Source organism: Amblyomma maculatum, chromosome 2 (genome assembly GCF_055883805.1).
Source record: "Amblyomma maculatum isolate TAMU_Amacu chromosome 2, ASM5588380v1, whole genome shotgun sequence".
NCBI classification, from domain to species: Eukaryota; Metazoa; Arthropoda; class Arachnida; order Ixodida; family Ixodidae; genus Amblyomma; species Amblyomma maculatum.
Genome location: NC_139345.1, coordinates 87,229,591 through 87,245,172, shown reverse-complemented (window position 1 = coordinate 87,245,172; position 15,582 = coordinate 87,229,591).

The window sequence follows — 15,582 nt, the reverse complement described above, 5'->3', positions numbered from 1 at the left end:
ACGAATCATTGGCACTTAGGTTCTCGCGAATTGTACTGAAACCACGGTTCCTGAAAATTTTTGCTCCCGTGCGGCTCAAGCAGCTCAATAGTTCACGGAAAATGCGAGCGTTATACTCCGCAGATGGAGTGGATAGAAGCATCCCCACTCATTAATTTGCTGATTACGAATTTCGTTGGCGCAATAGAAGCGTGCTCCGCGGTCTCATACAATCCGTCCTTCGAAAAGCAAAAGGAAAAAAAGAGTTTATAAATATTCGATACAAGCGTACCTTATAGTAAGATAACTGCATTTGCAACCATACGTTGACATCGATGGTAGATAACAGAGAGTGTTCGCGTGGCGGAGACATACAAGATTAGCGCTAACCCGGATCACGGGATGTGTGTTGCGCACCAGTGCCTCTGCACGCGCGCCTAATACACTTGCTTCTCTACGCTAATCCAGCTACGCCCATACTTGTCTGTCTCTGCTACGCTCAATCTCAACAACAGGCCACTTCACGCACTGAGCTGTTCTATCTAATTCAGTTACGTTGAAGCTAAACCTTTAGAGCTCCGCAACTTGTACTTCTTTCTTTCTTTCAAAAAAAAAAAAAAAAGAAGAAAACAACGTTGTTATGTTTCTACTTCCCTGGAGAATTATTTTCTTATGCCTCAAAGCGATGCAGTTGAATATTAGCTATGGTCTATAAAGAATAAAAGATTATAAGATTATATTTTATATTTAATTATGCTTCTTTACCGTAAGCGAACATCTATGCTGACTGGCGTTTTTGTTTCTTTTTTCTCGGCCATGCTATCATTCTTTCGGGTACAGGTTGCATGGCTCTACAATGGAAGCTTTGAGAAAACATTGCTTTAATTTTCTGGCAAGAAAGGAAAAATCGACGCGAATTGTTTGTTAAATAACTATGGTGTGCCATTTAATCTACGCATCCCAACTCGCAGCCTGCAATGATTCCCTGCCTCGCTTCCCAGAATGCACTTTACAGCTTGCAACTGTGATGGATGCACGCCAGGCTGGCAATAGAGAAGAATGCTCTGCGCAAGCCATCATGATTCCTTACAGGCAAATTTAGGAAGAGAGATTTCGAACAGTTAAACATTATACTTACATAGAACCGAACTATACGCGCTATGCCAGCAGGCGAGGGTTAATTGCCAGAACTTGCATTTGATTAGCTTTGGGCAATAACAAAAACTACATAAACAATAGCTTCTTACATTCATTTATTCTTTCAAAAGCTGAATAGGATTTGCACCGCTTGAATGCAATGGGCCCATTCAGTTAACTTGCGGCACTACACCTAAAGACAAGCAACTGTGCAGAAAAGATGGAGGGTTTGCGAGGTAAAGAGAGCAGAAGGGTGGGAAGGAGGCGGTCAGCGGTATTCCCGACTACGCTCTGACCGGTATTAGCAGCAGCGTGCAGCTCAAGATAATACAAGCAATAACGGGCAAGCACCCCCACTAGCTGCCCTCGAGGCCACACGCCACTGCATTTCAATGACGATGTGGTCCGGCCCAAACCGATCTCCTTTCCAATATCGCTGCTGGCGAAAGCCGCGCCGAGAATGTCGGCACAAGCCTCGAGCCCGCCTTTTTCCTCTTCCTGGTCTTCAATTCCGCGCATGGCCTCCCTTGAGCATCCTTCGCTCTTCGAAGACCTTGCCGCCTCTATGGTTGTCCAAGGCTTCGATAAAAGCGAGGCCCGTATTATGGGCAAGCAAGGAGCTCCTTTCGGAGAACACTTGGCTTACACTGGAAGCCCGTGGCAGCAATGGGCAAAGAGAGTAGTAGACAGGATACCTTTCTGAATGGGAGGCTGTGTCAGAGACGTGGAAGACGGCTGTCATAAGAAGCGTGCACAGAAACACAGATAGCTTTCAACTCAGAAGAGAGGTTTTGGATTAATTGCGGTTGCATAAGTTTATTTTTCCATCTTTTTTACCCTTACTGAATATATCATGTTAATACATTTTTCTATAACTACAAGAACATGACCACAAAGCAATCGTGATAACGTGATTTCCCATTTGTAAGGATAACTGTATACACACACGAACGCACAGCGAAATAAACGTATGGCCAGCTACGGAAAGCGGGATTTACAATGAAGAACGCTTTCCATTCATGCACGCACTGATTCAACGTGAATTGCGACCATTTTATGTATGACAATGCCTAAGAGATATTGTGCTGTATTCATATCCCATTTGAGGATTTCAATCCTGTGATACATAAGCAGCTTTCACCATGGTTGCGCCGCTAACTACCAATTCTAACCCGAGCCAAGCTCAGTGAATATTGACGTCTGAGGCGCTCCGGCTCCCGAGTGCGAAAAGCGTACGATCGAGCTGGCCCGCTTCAACAATGTACTTTTTACGCTAAATCACTTTTAAGAACAGCACATATAACAACATGTGTCTTACACTGTACCGTTCCACGCTGTTTTTATTCGGCAATTCAGTGCGTCTGATGGTGGCCCCGTCGGACGAAGAGCCTAGCCTCGTATACCGTCTTTGCAATGTGATTTGTACGGCGTGCTGTGGAGCTTAACGTCGAAAAGCGTACGGCCTACTCTGCGCTTTTAAGGTAGACAAGTTCGCAATGCCTATAGCGTGGGGCTTGCGGGAGTAACAGCCGACGCGGTGTGCGGTGTTTACGGCGGTGGAAGAAGGGAGACTGGTATTGTATTCTAGAATATCTTTGGCCCGAAGTCGGTCTGCTCCACACGGACCATTCATAGACAACATAAAACAGGATACACTGGAAAGCGGTGAAGCAAAAGCACGTGAAGCTGAACTCGAACTGCCGTTGCATGCTTTTAGCATACACTGTCGGTGTCGGCAGTCAGCTTCTGATTTTTTTTATTATTTGTGCCGTCTATGATCACGAATTGCTGTTCCGATGACGTTAGTGCCAATAACTGTAGTAATGAAGTGGTTTAAGTCATTTCAACGGCAAATTACTGAGGAGCAAGGCAGCTCTACCACGCATAAAGCGTACGAATGCACAGCCCACTCTGAACTGGCAACAGTGAGCCGGCGCAATGAAGGCGGTTAGAAAGCATTTTTCTCCTCTCCGGCTTGCTTCCTTTAAAGCGGTCTATACTCATGACAATGGGCGTACATCGCAACAATACCTTACGGGCGCAACAGTTCTTCGGAGGAGAAGCCGGTATTTATGTTATTAGCTGCCGCCTCAAGACCCCACGTGCTGAGCTGAAAATCAGGCTCGTGTACCCAAATGCGAGATAGTCGACTCAGATTTTCTGCGCGTCCTTACACTTTCTGTCCCTGGCAGACGTGTAGGCATGCATTGCAGGTCAAACTAATGTTCTGGTTGTCGAGCAGCAGTTCTAAGCCGTTCGCGCATTGTTGTATTTCAGAGCTCAGCTCTTGAACACCGGTTCCTGACTCGAGCGGCGTCACCATCCACGTCGGTGTCGGCCTTACCTGTGGACAGCTGGGCAGGTCTTCCTTTCACATTTAACACCGGCACACCTGCAGGGGCGCAAAATTCTGCTTGGACTCTCGCAACCTATCATGATCATCCTGAGCAAAGAAGGCTAGGACAGTCTGGTAAATGCCATGTTGGGATACTGAGGAACTGCTTAATGACGACAAGTTGAATTGTACGTAAGATAAAAAAACGACGGGTTACCACTCTATTTCAAGCTTTGCAAGCTCTGACAAGCATTGTTAACAGTACTGAGGTGATGCCTCCCTAATATGGGAGGCTGGTCACCCACAGTGGACAGTAAATTGTCGTCGCAGTTCAGGAGAGCGTGCTTCCTGGCTAGTTGGTGTTGTTTGTATGTAGAGGCCAGCATAAAAAGGCGTTCGAAGGGCAAAATAGAGGACATATAGGACATTCACTAGCACTCGTGAACGTTCTGTGTGTCCTCCCTTTTGTCCTTCGACCTTTTTTTTTTTTGGCTCCCAATTCTACATATCTTCACTTGCAATTTACCCAACCTCTTATCTGCGATTAAGTGCGTACGTCTGCAGCAGTGTGCGCGAATAAATACAGCATTGGCGAATCATCAGGTGTCTTTCATTGTCTGCCTGTATACGCTGCTAAAGAAAAAGTATATGCCGAATGCGCAGCGTACAAAAGGAAAATAATAAATTCATTTTGCTCAGTGGACCAATATGTGACCACGGGAATCCATGCGAGCCTTTACACGCTTTCGAAAAGTCTTATGTTTTGCAAACGCTGCGTTGCGACATGGAAAACGAAACAAGACAAAAAGCTCGGAACGCACAAAAGCTGCAGCCATTCACTGGGTCACTCAACCATCAGATAATGCATTGTCTTCCGTCTCGTCCCCATCTAGTTTACGCGTGGCGTTGTCTCAGCCTTGGAGTTTCTCAATGTCACCCTGCCATCAGCCTCAACGATCGGCACGTAGAGGCCTACTATTGTAGCCCACTAAAGAACGAACAGCTCTTAGTCTTCGGCTGAAACAAGGCCTCCATGCGCGTAAAAATGTAAGGCCACCACCCATCAACCCGATGAAAACTTGGCCGAACGAGCTTATCATCCTCCTCTGTGTCCCTCATATTATATCCAGTCTCACTGTTCATTCCTTATTTTTTCTCAGCTTTCTGTTCTGGCTGCACCCGTCTTTCAAGCACATCAAGTGGCGTGAAGAAACTGCCTTGTATGAACTGCAACCCTACTTCCTTTTTTTTTTCCAGCTCACAGAATCTCCCCCTCTTTCTTTCTTTCTTTCTTTCTTTCTTTCTTTCTTTCTTTCTTTCTTTCTTTCTTTCTTTCTTTCTTTCTTTCTTTCTTTCTTTCTTTCTTTCTTTCTTTCTTTCTTTCTTTCTCTCTTTCTTTCTTTCTTTCTTTTTCTCTCTCTCTCTCTCTCTCTCTCTCTCTCTCCATCTCCTAGAGATACAATCTCCCCTTCTCACCAGGATTTCCCTTGTTCAGAGTCGTCCATACAGTTTTTCGATCATTCTCATAGCTAGAAATCTATGCGCCATATTGTAGAGTATTAGCCCAGCCGTCCGTTTACGAAAAGCAGAGAAGGGAAAACGGGCATAAATCTTTCTGGTGTGCAAGGTTCTTTGCAGCGCGCCAGATTTCCGGTCAGCATTTCTTCTTTTTTGAGTGTGTGAAGCCGCGCGCCTATGTTTTCACAGCTGACGATGAGATACGTCCTCGCTTCCTGAGAGGAGTTTGAGAGAAGCCCGAATGCACTATAGTAATTGCCGTGTTTCTTCCTTTCGGTAGAGAAAGACGGGTCTCTTTTTTTCTAACGAAATTTGAACAGAGTATGGAGCTGTTTTTAATACTAGTTATCATAAATAAGGTATTCTGCTTCTTTGCCAGCTATGTTTCTGTAAAATGTGCGCCACCATTTTCCTTTTTTTTTTTTTTTTTGCAGTGTAGAGCCTCTTTAAAGATGGAATTGAGCATCCGCCAGAGTCGTCATGCTCTGACATTCAGGGGATCCGGGCGATGGTACCGTTTTAAGGAGTAGGTTATTGCGAGAGCTGAGAAATACGGACGACACGCTGAACAGCACTTCTAATCAATCGTGCCGATCAATTGTCACTGATAAAACCAGCAAAATAAAAAATTAAATAAGAGCAGCATCACTGAACCGGTGCACCAAAGCAATGCGCCATCACCACATATTTTTTTTTTTTTTCTGAGCCATCGCCACATCCTAACATACCGCGCATGGCCAGTTTACTTATTTAAAAAGAAGTTTGACTCATTGGAAGCAAAAACAGAAAAAGAAAGAATCATCGAAGGGTCCTCTCGTAAGCATGAAACTGCAAGTAGGCAGCACATGAACCAATAGACTATATTCTCATTGGTGCAAACTATCTTCGGTAAAATAGCTAATGCCGTCTCATTTTCAACGGGCAACAGTAAACATTTATAATAAACCATTTATAGATGTTACCATTTATAGATTTAAGTCGCTGTCACTTATAAAATAAAAGCCCAGAAATGCAACGTGCTTGGTTTTTTCTCTCTTTTTTTTTTTCCATACTGATCACCACCATAGTCTATTTCAATATACTTATTCCCACTGAGCAAGATAAGTGCTCACCTAGCAAAGCAATTGACCTGTTCAAGCAAGTGAATGAAAGGGTTATGTGAGCTCCTTATTTATGCTGCTCTGTCCTCGAGCAGCTGCAGACTAGAACGTCCTTCCCTATAATACCGTAGCCATTGCATCGTCATCTGCTTTTCAAGAACCTGTGCCCGATCATATTAAATGTTAAATAATCAACGCTATTTGTCAGTTTTTTTTTTATGTGTATTCCCACCACTTATGCCGCATACCCTGAAATGGAGACCTTTAAGGAATCAGGAACTTAACTGAACAATCTTACGTTAGCTCCTAAGCCGGGGAAACGTTGCCAGTTACTAACGATTGTTACCTCACACAAGTTATTAAAACAGGATATAAGTTAAATGCGCACAGAAAACGTGATCAGTATTAAGGCGCGAGCATGCCGCTGCTACAAATTTAGAAGTCATAAGATGCGTTCAATAAAAAAAAAAAAAGACACGCTTTATCCGATCACGTGTAGAGCGACAATGAGCTCGCAAAAGAGGAAGCACAAACAAGATCTGTCATGAAAGTATTTGAAAAAGCACTCGCTTGTCGCAGAGACTGACATAAATCTTTTCGATGGGCAGCAGCAGTTCGCTTTTACACTTTTCGGCGCCAATAAACGAACCGGACGATGCATACACGTGCCATCGCGAGACGAAACAATCCTCCCACGTGCGGCGATGACTGCAGGGAGGAGGATAGAGAGAGAAGGGGAAGGAAGGATATGACTCGTGGTAGCTCGTAAATATAAACGTCAGAACCTCGACGCGGTGCTGCCGCAGCTAAAGGAAAGAGAAAACGCTGAAAAATGAAGGAAGACAACAAGGAAAAAGAAGCGTGAGACGAAAGCTGCAGTTTACATAAAGTATTTCCCTAGTGTGGACATAAAGCCCGTTTGCTTTACCCCGTCGTAAACAGAGCAGTGGAACCGCTTCGCCGGCTTTATACGGCCATGGCTGCCACAAAAGTCCAGCGCAGATTGAGAGGAAAAAGAAGCGCCGCCGAGTGATAGAAAAGAGAGGGATATATTAAACCTTCGTTTTGTATGTATACCCGCTCCTTTGTTTCTTTCATTACTCGCTGGCTTTCCCAAGCATGCAGCTCTCTTTCGGAAATTGATCGGCTTTGTTCTGAGCTGTGGCAAGAGCTAGGGCTTATGCTAGCTCTATACGGACCGCTCTCACGACGACAAACGAACGAGCAGCGCCCAACGACGGCGATGACAAGAAGAATTGGAACGTAAACAGAAAGTGCTTTCGAGAAACGAAAAAGCTTGAAAGGTAAGTCCGGTAAAAGAAAATAACGAAAAAAAAAGCAAGCTGGAAGAAACTGGCGGGTGTCTAGGAAAGATTCCTGAAGGGGAAGTGCGACGAGGATGTAGCGGAGAAGATGGCAGGTTTTTTTTATCGGGATGGACGGCATCGAATGAAGTGATGCCCTCGAAGCACTTCCAATGTGACGGAACAATAAGTTCGAGCTGCCGTGGCACTACTGGGTGCCGCATGTGAAAACACGTTTGCAATGCGTGCTTGTTCAGTAATGAGACGGGAATGCTTCGAATGGACGGTGCAGTAACGCACTTCTCTTGGCCCGACGGGTTTAAAAACTACAAAAGCTCGCAAAAGTTCTATTTTCGCCGACGACGCTTGCCAAAGCTTCTGCTGTGATTCACTGTATGTGGAACGTGGGATTTAAAGCTGAGAAACTGCGCGTGTGCTAAGGGTGTCACCGAACACTGTGGACGGCTAGATCTAGTGCGTTTCTTGAACGGCAACGTCGGTTTTAACGCGATACCGTTCAAAGCCCCTTCGTCCAGAAAATCCGTTGCCGATGGGCGGCGTTGCGAGCGAGAAATGACGGGCATTACGCTTTCAGGCGGCCATTGGCAAGTGTCATAACCGGGAACTGGTTGTTCGGTTGGTAGTGTGACGTCACGATATCATATTACATGGTGCCGTTGTCAGGCGCCAGCAACTCGAGTTTCTGCTTTGAGATGAGTGAGTGGAGTGGGAACCCAACCTTCAGCGTTATCTGAATCCGAGTCGGACACCCTACCCTTGTAGGTCACACAAGCCCATTCGTATGTCTTGGTTCAAGCAAGGCATTATATTATTTCTATGTGTACCTATGTCAGATAGTGTTTCTCATGAGGTGGCATCAGCCGACTCTATACTAATGAGTATGTGTATAGTATAGGCAGAAATTAAGGAAAAAGTGAATAGGTGAACGCGAGCAAGAGTCCGCAACGGCAGCCGGCAGCCTTTAACGCCTTAGCGTCATATCCTTAACGGCTGACCTTAAGTGCCCAGCGAATTTCTTTTTCCCCACCTAAAGAACTGCGAGCTCTAGAGCTCTCACTCCGACGGTAGGCCGAGGTTTGTGTTTTTACCTCAACTTGACAAGGCACTTTTTTACACCTGTTTTTTTTTTTTTTAAATACAGAAAGCGTAAAAGGGTAATTCGGTGTAAATCAAAGCCTAAATACTTACACAGGCTTGTGCATCGTGCTTATGGGCTTCATGACCAGAAAACAAAACGCCTACACTCTCTTTAAAAAATAACATGTGAAACAAACATTGCGCGGTACTCGTATGAAGAACCTTCCAAGATACTGATAAAGTGTCATGGGCTTGCACTGAACTACCTCGACAATGACCGAAAGCGGGATAAAAAGGCCGTTAAGAACACTGTGCATATCGACAAGCGGATCGTATATATTGTTACATCAATATATATTGCGTTACGTCAGTTACGTCACGGGGAACTGTTACGTCAATAATGATGCGCCGCGCGGCAATACGCATGTCGGAGAGGAACACGAGGTTGAAGCGCGTTGACTGAGACGAGGACAAGCCTTACTCTGACTGTGCCTTTCATTCATGCATTCACGGATTATGTTCTAGATAATAAACCCACCCCCGTAACAATGTATATTGTAGAGATATTCAACACAACCTGAGAGTTGTGGCAAAGCTAGGGCACATCACCAGCTCACGGCAAGGACCTCTATGCCAGTCGACCACCACACGGTGTACCCACTAGAAGAACCCTTGCGTTCATGATAGATCTATTTTGACCTCCACACAGAAGTTGCTGTAAAGGAACATTTCCTTGTAAGTCTGTAATGACTGCGATATAGGTTACAACGTTTTTGCTGTAGCCATAGCGGGTACTCCATTTTTATGTGCATTACACAAACTAGTAACGATGGTGGCGCTGTGCTGCAAGGCTCAAAGCGCCTTTTCGATGATTAACGTTAACATTTAGCTTAGGATATCAAACACAAATGTTTGCTAAAGCTCGGAAAGTGTCACACACGGTATCGCCTCAAAGATGACGGCAAGCCCTTGAATTTTTCTTGAAATGTATTAAATAGAAATCAAAAAGAAACAATGAAACTTTCCAAGGTAAGGCAAGGTGGCCTTCAGCATTTCCATTCTTTGGCATTGATCCTATTTTCTGATTGGCTAAATAAAAGTTCACTGAAGCATTCTGCTCATTAAATGAGGAAGGATAAATACAAGACTGAAATCTCGCGAAACACTCTGCACGACTGTCATGTACCCACCAATAACAAGCAGATGCAGCTCCAGAGGTCGCAAGAGATATTTTCTAGGAGTTACGAACTTAAAGCTCACATAGGTATTTTAAACGGCTTCATATAGTGCGCATTCAATGTCGACTGAAATTCTCCTTTCACAGTGAGAGCTGACAGTGCCTGGAAGCACTCGAGAAAAAATGCACGTCCGTCGATAACCCAACTGTAAAAGGAAGGAACTAGGAAAATGTCATTAATTATTATGTACGTTCGCAGCCACACTGAGTAAAAGAGTTAGTTTTGCGCACAGGGGAGAAAAGGAAAGCAAGAGGAGTGCCATATGTATTCGTTGTTTCCATGTTATTCATAAGCTCAAATCAGGTTGAGGGTTAGGAAGAGGGCTAAGGCTTCCTTTGATTAACTTTAAGGTGAGCGGGAAAGTCTGCAATTATTGTCATGACGAGTGGCAGTAGCGTAAGCGTCGCAAACGAACTGTTTGAAACACGTTCATGCTTTCGGATAAAAGCGCGAGACAGCCGTCGTGCACGCCATTAACTGCTGTGTCGGCGCGATGTGTTCTTCGCATGGTTTTCCCTGCAGCTTTTCTTGATAAAGTTTCTTGTAAAGCAATTTGTCTGAGGAAATAACGAGTAGTCGACGTCCTTTGCGCGGTACCCGACTTTAACGGCGTAAACAGTCTTGCGTTAGTCTCTACCTTGTCATCTCCCACGGCCAGAAAATTATGTCGTAGGTGCAGTTGTCGGTGGCGAATTTTGTACGAGGGAATTGAATACTTTATTTTTGTTTTCACTCGTCTGGCACTTTTATTCTGTGCATAGAATACGCGATGGTCCGGATTTCAAGTACGTAAGATGTCACACTTGACCAAAAAAAAAAAAAAAGCGCAAGAATTCAGGCAGCCAGAGCAAAGAGACGCCTGTCAATGGTGGCTTCTGTGTAAGAGATGATATAGGGTGCTTTAGCGAGACAGATGGAGCAATTTGTATTCCCCAACTATAGAACATGCAGTCAAGGGAAAGCCCGTCGGCTATTCAGACAATTATATCAGTGGTTCAGCAAAAGTGAAAACAGTCAAAAGAGTAACGAGACAGAGAGAAAAAGACAAAACCAGATGGAACATAAACTTTTATCCCAGCTTGTTTTGAGCGCGAACGACGTACATCTAGGCAGCTAGAGCGCGCACTTTGAAGAAAGCTAAAATATGAGCGCTGAAAAATGACGAGGGGGGGGGGGGGGATGAAGAAGGAAAGAAAAATACGAGGACTTTAATGGCTGTCGCCCGAGAATTTGGTGGGAGAAGCGCTTTCTCTAATGGCAGACCTCACAGCTGCCTTGGCGCCTCTCACCGCTTGCAGCCTATACGGCAGGCGGCCACTGCCACATCGCGGAACGACCGAGGGTCCCCTCAGTCGCGGTCGGAAGCCGCAACTGAGCAAAAAAGGTTCGTAGCGCACTTCTCAGAATGCAGGCTGCATATTTTACGGCGCCATGCATCTTTCAAGAGCCCCGCGTTTCCCTTAAGATGGCGCCACCTTTTATCTTGGTGGCCTGTTTTTGTTTTGATTGTTGACGCAGATATGCGGATGGGGACAAAAAGGAGAGAGAAAAAAGTAAGGAAAACGATCCGAGGTTTGCTAATCAGGTACTAAGTACGACCCCGGGAAGTCGTCTTCTGGTTCGTAGCAATTTATTGCGTTTTTGTTTTTGCGTGTTTTGGATCAGCGCACTGGGTCGCCCTAAAAGCTTGTGTCTATGGAATAACAACGAGCTTTAGGTGGTACGATTAATTTTCTTCAGTTCAAACGGCGGGTTATTCTCGATCCCGTTCTTTGGACTTAAACAAAGTAGTACGCAGAAAATTCACTTATACGTTGGAGAAATCTACTTATATTTTTTGTTACGAAAACATTGCTAACCCGAGCAAAATGGTTATGGAGCAACTCTACTGCAAGGCTACACCAATTAACCAAACATAGTCGTGACAATGTGTCTATACAAGCTAGCCGTGACCAGAGTCAGTCGTTAATCGGCCATGACTTTACCTTTGGCCTCGTCCATACCGTTCGACCTTAACACTTAACTCTTGACATTGACCCTGGCTGAGCGAAGCCGATGATAGCATCAACGTTGAGGCAAGCACAGGTCCTGCAGTATGGCTCTGCAGTCATGCAGCCCACGAATAGAAACAAAGGTTTAATTTGTATTAAAGGTATGTCTCATTTGAGCCTAAACCGCAAGGCTGGGTAACAGAAGAGCAAACCCTGTGCAGCACCTCTTTCGCGCTATGTCACAATTTTAACTGGAAAATTAGATTTTTTACCCAATATTTACTGCCTCACCGCGGTCGCGGTGGTGCAGTGGCTAAGATGCCCGACTACTGTGCCGGAGGGCCCGGGTTCCATCCCGACCGCCGGCAGCTGCGTTACGATGGAGGCGAAACGGAGAGGCGTCAGTGAGCGGTGCGAAGTCAGTGCGCTTGCTGTATACTTCACACGTCATTGTTTTCTTTCCGCAGTTAACAATAACATAAATCTGCTTCCAGAGATGACAGAACAGCTCTAGTAAGATAAAACGCGGCAGTACAAAAGGGCGGGTGAAATGGTAGATGTGTTACCGTATTTATCGACTGCTTTTAAATCTTGAACTAACGGAGTCCGCATGGTAGCTTCAAAAAAATCGAATCTGCAGGTAATCTTCTCTTAGAAGTCCTGTATTCCACTCTGACGCATGGCTACAGTTGTAAGTAACGATGTAGCGTAGATGCGGTAAAACGAGAGGCAGAGAATATGGAAACACAGTATAACTAAAACCGAACAAGGGCTCAAGGGAAGCCTGAGTTTCAAAGCCAAGGCAAAGCTCACACTTGTTGAAACGTTGGCTTGGCTTGCGATGATGTAGCGTAGTTATATTTCAAAGGTGAAATGCAGCGTTTAGAAAGCTTTATTGAATATTTTTGCAGATATATTAGGCCGAAAGCCTTTAATGGCTCATGCTGTCGTGGTAAAAATGTGTTCCGCTTTAGCGCCGGCTCTGATTGGCTGAGGCGGGACGATGTCATAGAAGTGTCGACCAATCACAGAACACCACCACAGTATGCGCAAATGCGTTCATTATATGGCCATATGGCATTCAACAATCAATTACATAAACAAATAATTACTAATCAATGCCTAATTAAGTATCTGATTAATTAAGAACTACCCAATTAATTATTATTCATCTACTTCACGGTCAATTGATTAATGACGAAAATTACTGATTAGTGCCAGTTGCGTAGTAGAATGCGGCACTCAGGCTTTCGCATTTGTCTACTTTATTCGCTAAAGCCCCTTTGTAAGATTTGTTTCTGTTCTATACCTATGTTTTGCTCGAATATTTTCCGTTAATGAACGAAACACTTCGCATGCTACGCTCCGCTCTTCTCACCAAATGTATTATTTTGCATTATTGCGCGTACGCCATATAAATTTACTTGAATGAACTTCAAGGAATCGTGGGAAAATGTTTGCTAAACTGGTAGCTTGCTGAGTGAAAATTTGTGCTTGGATGCTTGTTTCCATTAGATGCAAGAAACGTCGGCTGTTCCTGTAATATCTAGGCCCATTTATTTGTCGCTGAGCTTGTTTACAAGCAAAGATTGCAGCAGCTTTTAGCAGAACATTTGGACCTACTACTGCAGTGTTGCGAAACTCAGTCACTGCGTCCAAGCTCTCGTGAACCCTGTCCGGCACAAAGGTTATGCTGGTCAGCAAAGGCTTTCATTTTTACCAAGCATTGCTTCAGCGTGTCATGGTTAATCAGCATGCATACGTACGTCTTTCTTGGAGCCAAAAGAACTAGTGGGGCTGATGCTCTGGTTGTGGCTTGCTAGGGCTGTAGAGCCAATTAAGCGTGCATAGCTAGCTATGGATTTGGCAGACTACGAGCTCATTTATATGGCCAATTGAGCTTAAAGCTAAATCACGGCCACCTTTAGTCACTCGGTACTGATGCGTGGTTGTCAGCATAAAAATACGCAGCAAAAAGTGCGGATTGTACTTGTTGAAGTGCTCAGTATGACCTGGGAGGCAAAGGATTACGCCGCGAAAAATGTTCACAGAACTGAAATTACAAATACACGAAATTTCGTTAAAATGAAGGAAGTCTGCAAAGTGTCCAATGGAGCTTTGGGGGGGGGGGGGGGGGGGAGGGGGACTAGAAAAAGTTTGTTCAACAGAATACTTCGTTTAAATGACGTTCTTTCATGCGGCATTTTACTGTATTGCATTCGTGAACAAATACTCGCGCGTCTAAACCCTAAGTGTCGCATGCAGAGGAGGGTTTAGAAAGGAGACGATGGACAGGGTAGGAGGCCGGTGGTGAGCCCCACAAGAATGCCCTGATAAAAAGAGTACCTTTCATATGAAGAAAAGGTCAGAACTCGAAATGCAGGTGCTGCCATCATCGACCGACTTCGCAACTAACCTTCGTGCGTCGACACTGATTTCTTGGCCACGAATCCCAGAAGCTCGCCCAACAACCTTCATTTCCGGACGCCTAAGTGTTGCACAGAAAGAAGGATGTAGAAAGGAGGCGGGGGACAGGAAGGGAGCCGGTTGTGACGACCACAAGATTGTTCTCACCGATAAAAGAGCTTCCATGTGTAGAAAAAGACGAAGCTCTAACGTATAGGTGCTGCCATAACATGCCGATTTCGCAGTTAACTTTCGTGCTTCGACACTGATCACTGATTTCCGGGTGCGTATCCTAGGCGCTACACTATACTGCCATATATTTCTAAAAGCGGCAGCCTTGCGTTTTCAGATTAAGATGTCGCGAGTTTGAGTGAAGTGTCGGGAAGACTTCCAAATCCACTTTTCTGGAGATAAGTTCGAATTTTGGCCGGACAGAAGTCAACAACTAAGAAAGAGGCAGGTAAATGCAATAATCATTCCGCTCCATTTATAAACAGGATATGGTTAAAGGGGATGTTACACTCAAAATCCGACCTCGGCATCGACGTCGTTTGCGAAACATCATGGGCATGGGGCTGGCAGGTGGCACCTGGCAGCTGATATGGGCACTGATTCATCAGGGGCTTGTACGACTTAACGAGGCCACATGATATCAGAAATTTGGGGGAGCTGTCGACTCGGGTTGCTTACTTTGAGGTTGGAAAGTGGAATAAGAATCTACCTTCCATGGAGTGCTCTTGAATGCGGAGTAAAATACGCCACACCAAGGTCACGCAGGCACGTTCAAATTGTATTAAAATGGGGATTTATATGTCGGAGTTGTAGCCATGCTATCTAGTCATATCCTTAAAGCAGAAACCTATACGTCCCTAAAAAATTTTGTATCTCTGCTGCGAAGAATAATTGCGCGCAGCTGGCTTGACAGTTTCTACAGCACGTAGTGAGCGACCAATGTGCATCGATCTGCTGGCGTGAGTGTTTCTTGCATAAAAAAAAAAAGAATTAATGTCAAGGGCTGAAAAGACCCAAAGTTGGGCAGCGTGAATGCCTTAAACGTGCAGGGAAAAACTGGCGGAGAGTGGCGCGTAGAGAAAGAAGAATTTGGGATAAAATTTGTCCGGGTCTGGTGTGATTCACCTGCATTATGACGCACCCCACTGAAGAAAAGGCGCTGAGCGTCCCAAGTCCTCTAGGATGTCAGCGCCGCGAATGAACCGGAGGAGAACCAGAGTAAACTGGGATAGTGTTCTGAAAGAGAAAAAAAAAACGCACCTTAGTTTCACGCTGCCCATTTTCTTTTCTGGCCAGTCGCTCGATTTGTTAGGGATGCGAACAAAAAACTACAATGCGTGTTAGATTCTAGCGCGGTAACCTAGAATCTCGAAACAATAATCCTTATCAAAGCAGGTCCGGCACCCTTAAGCCAGTGCTTGAAGAACACCAAACAAGAGATGTTTGTCTGCAACACACTTAAAC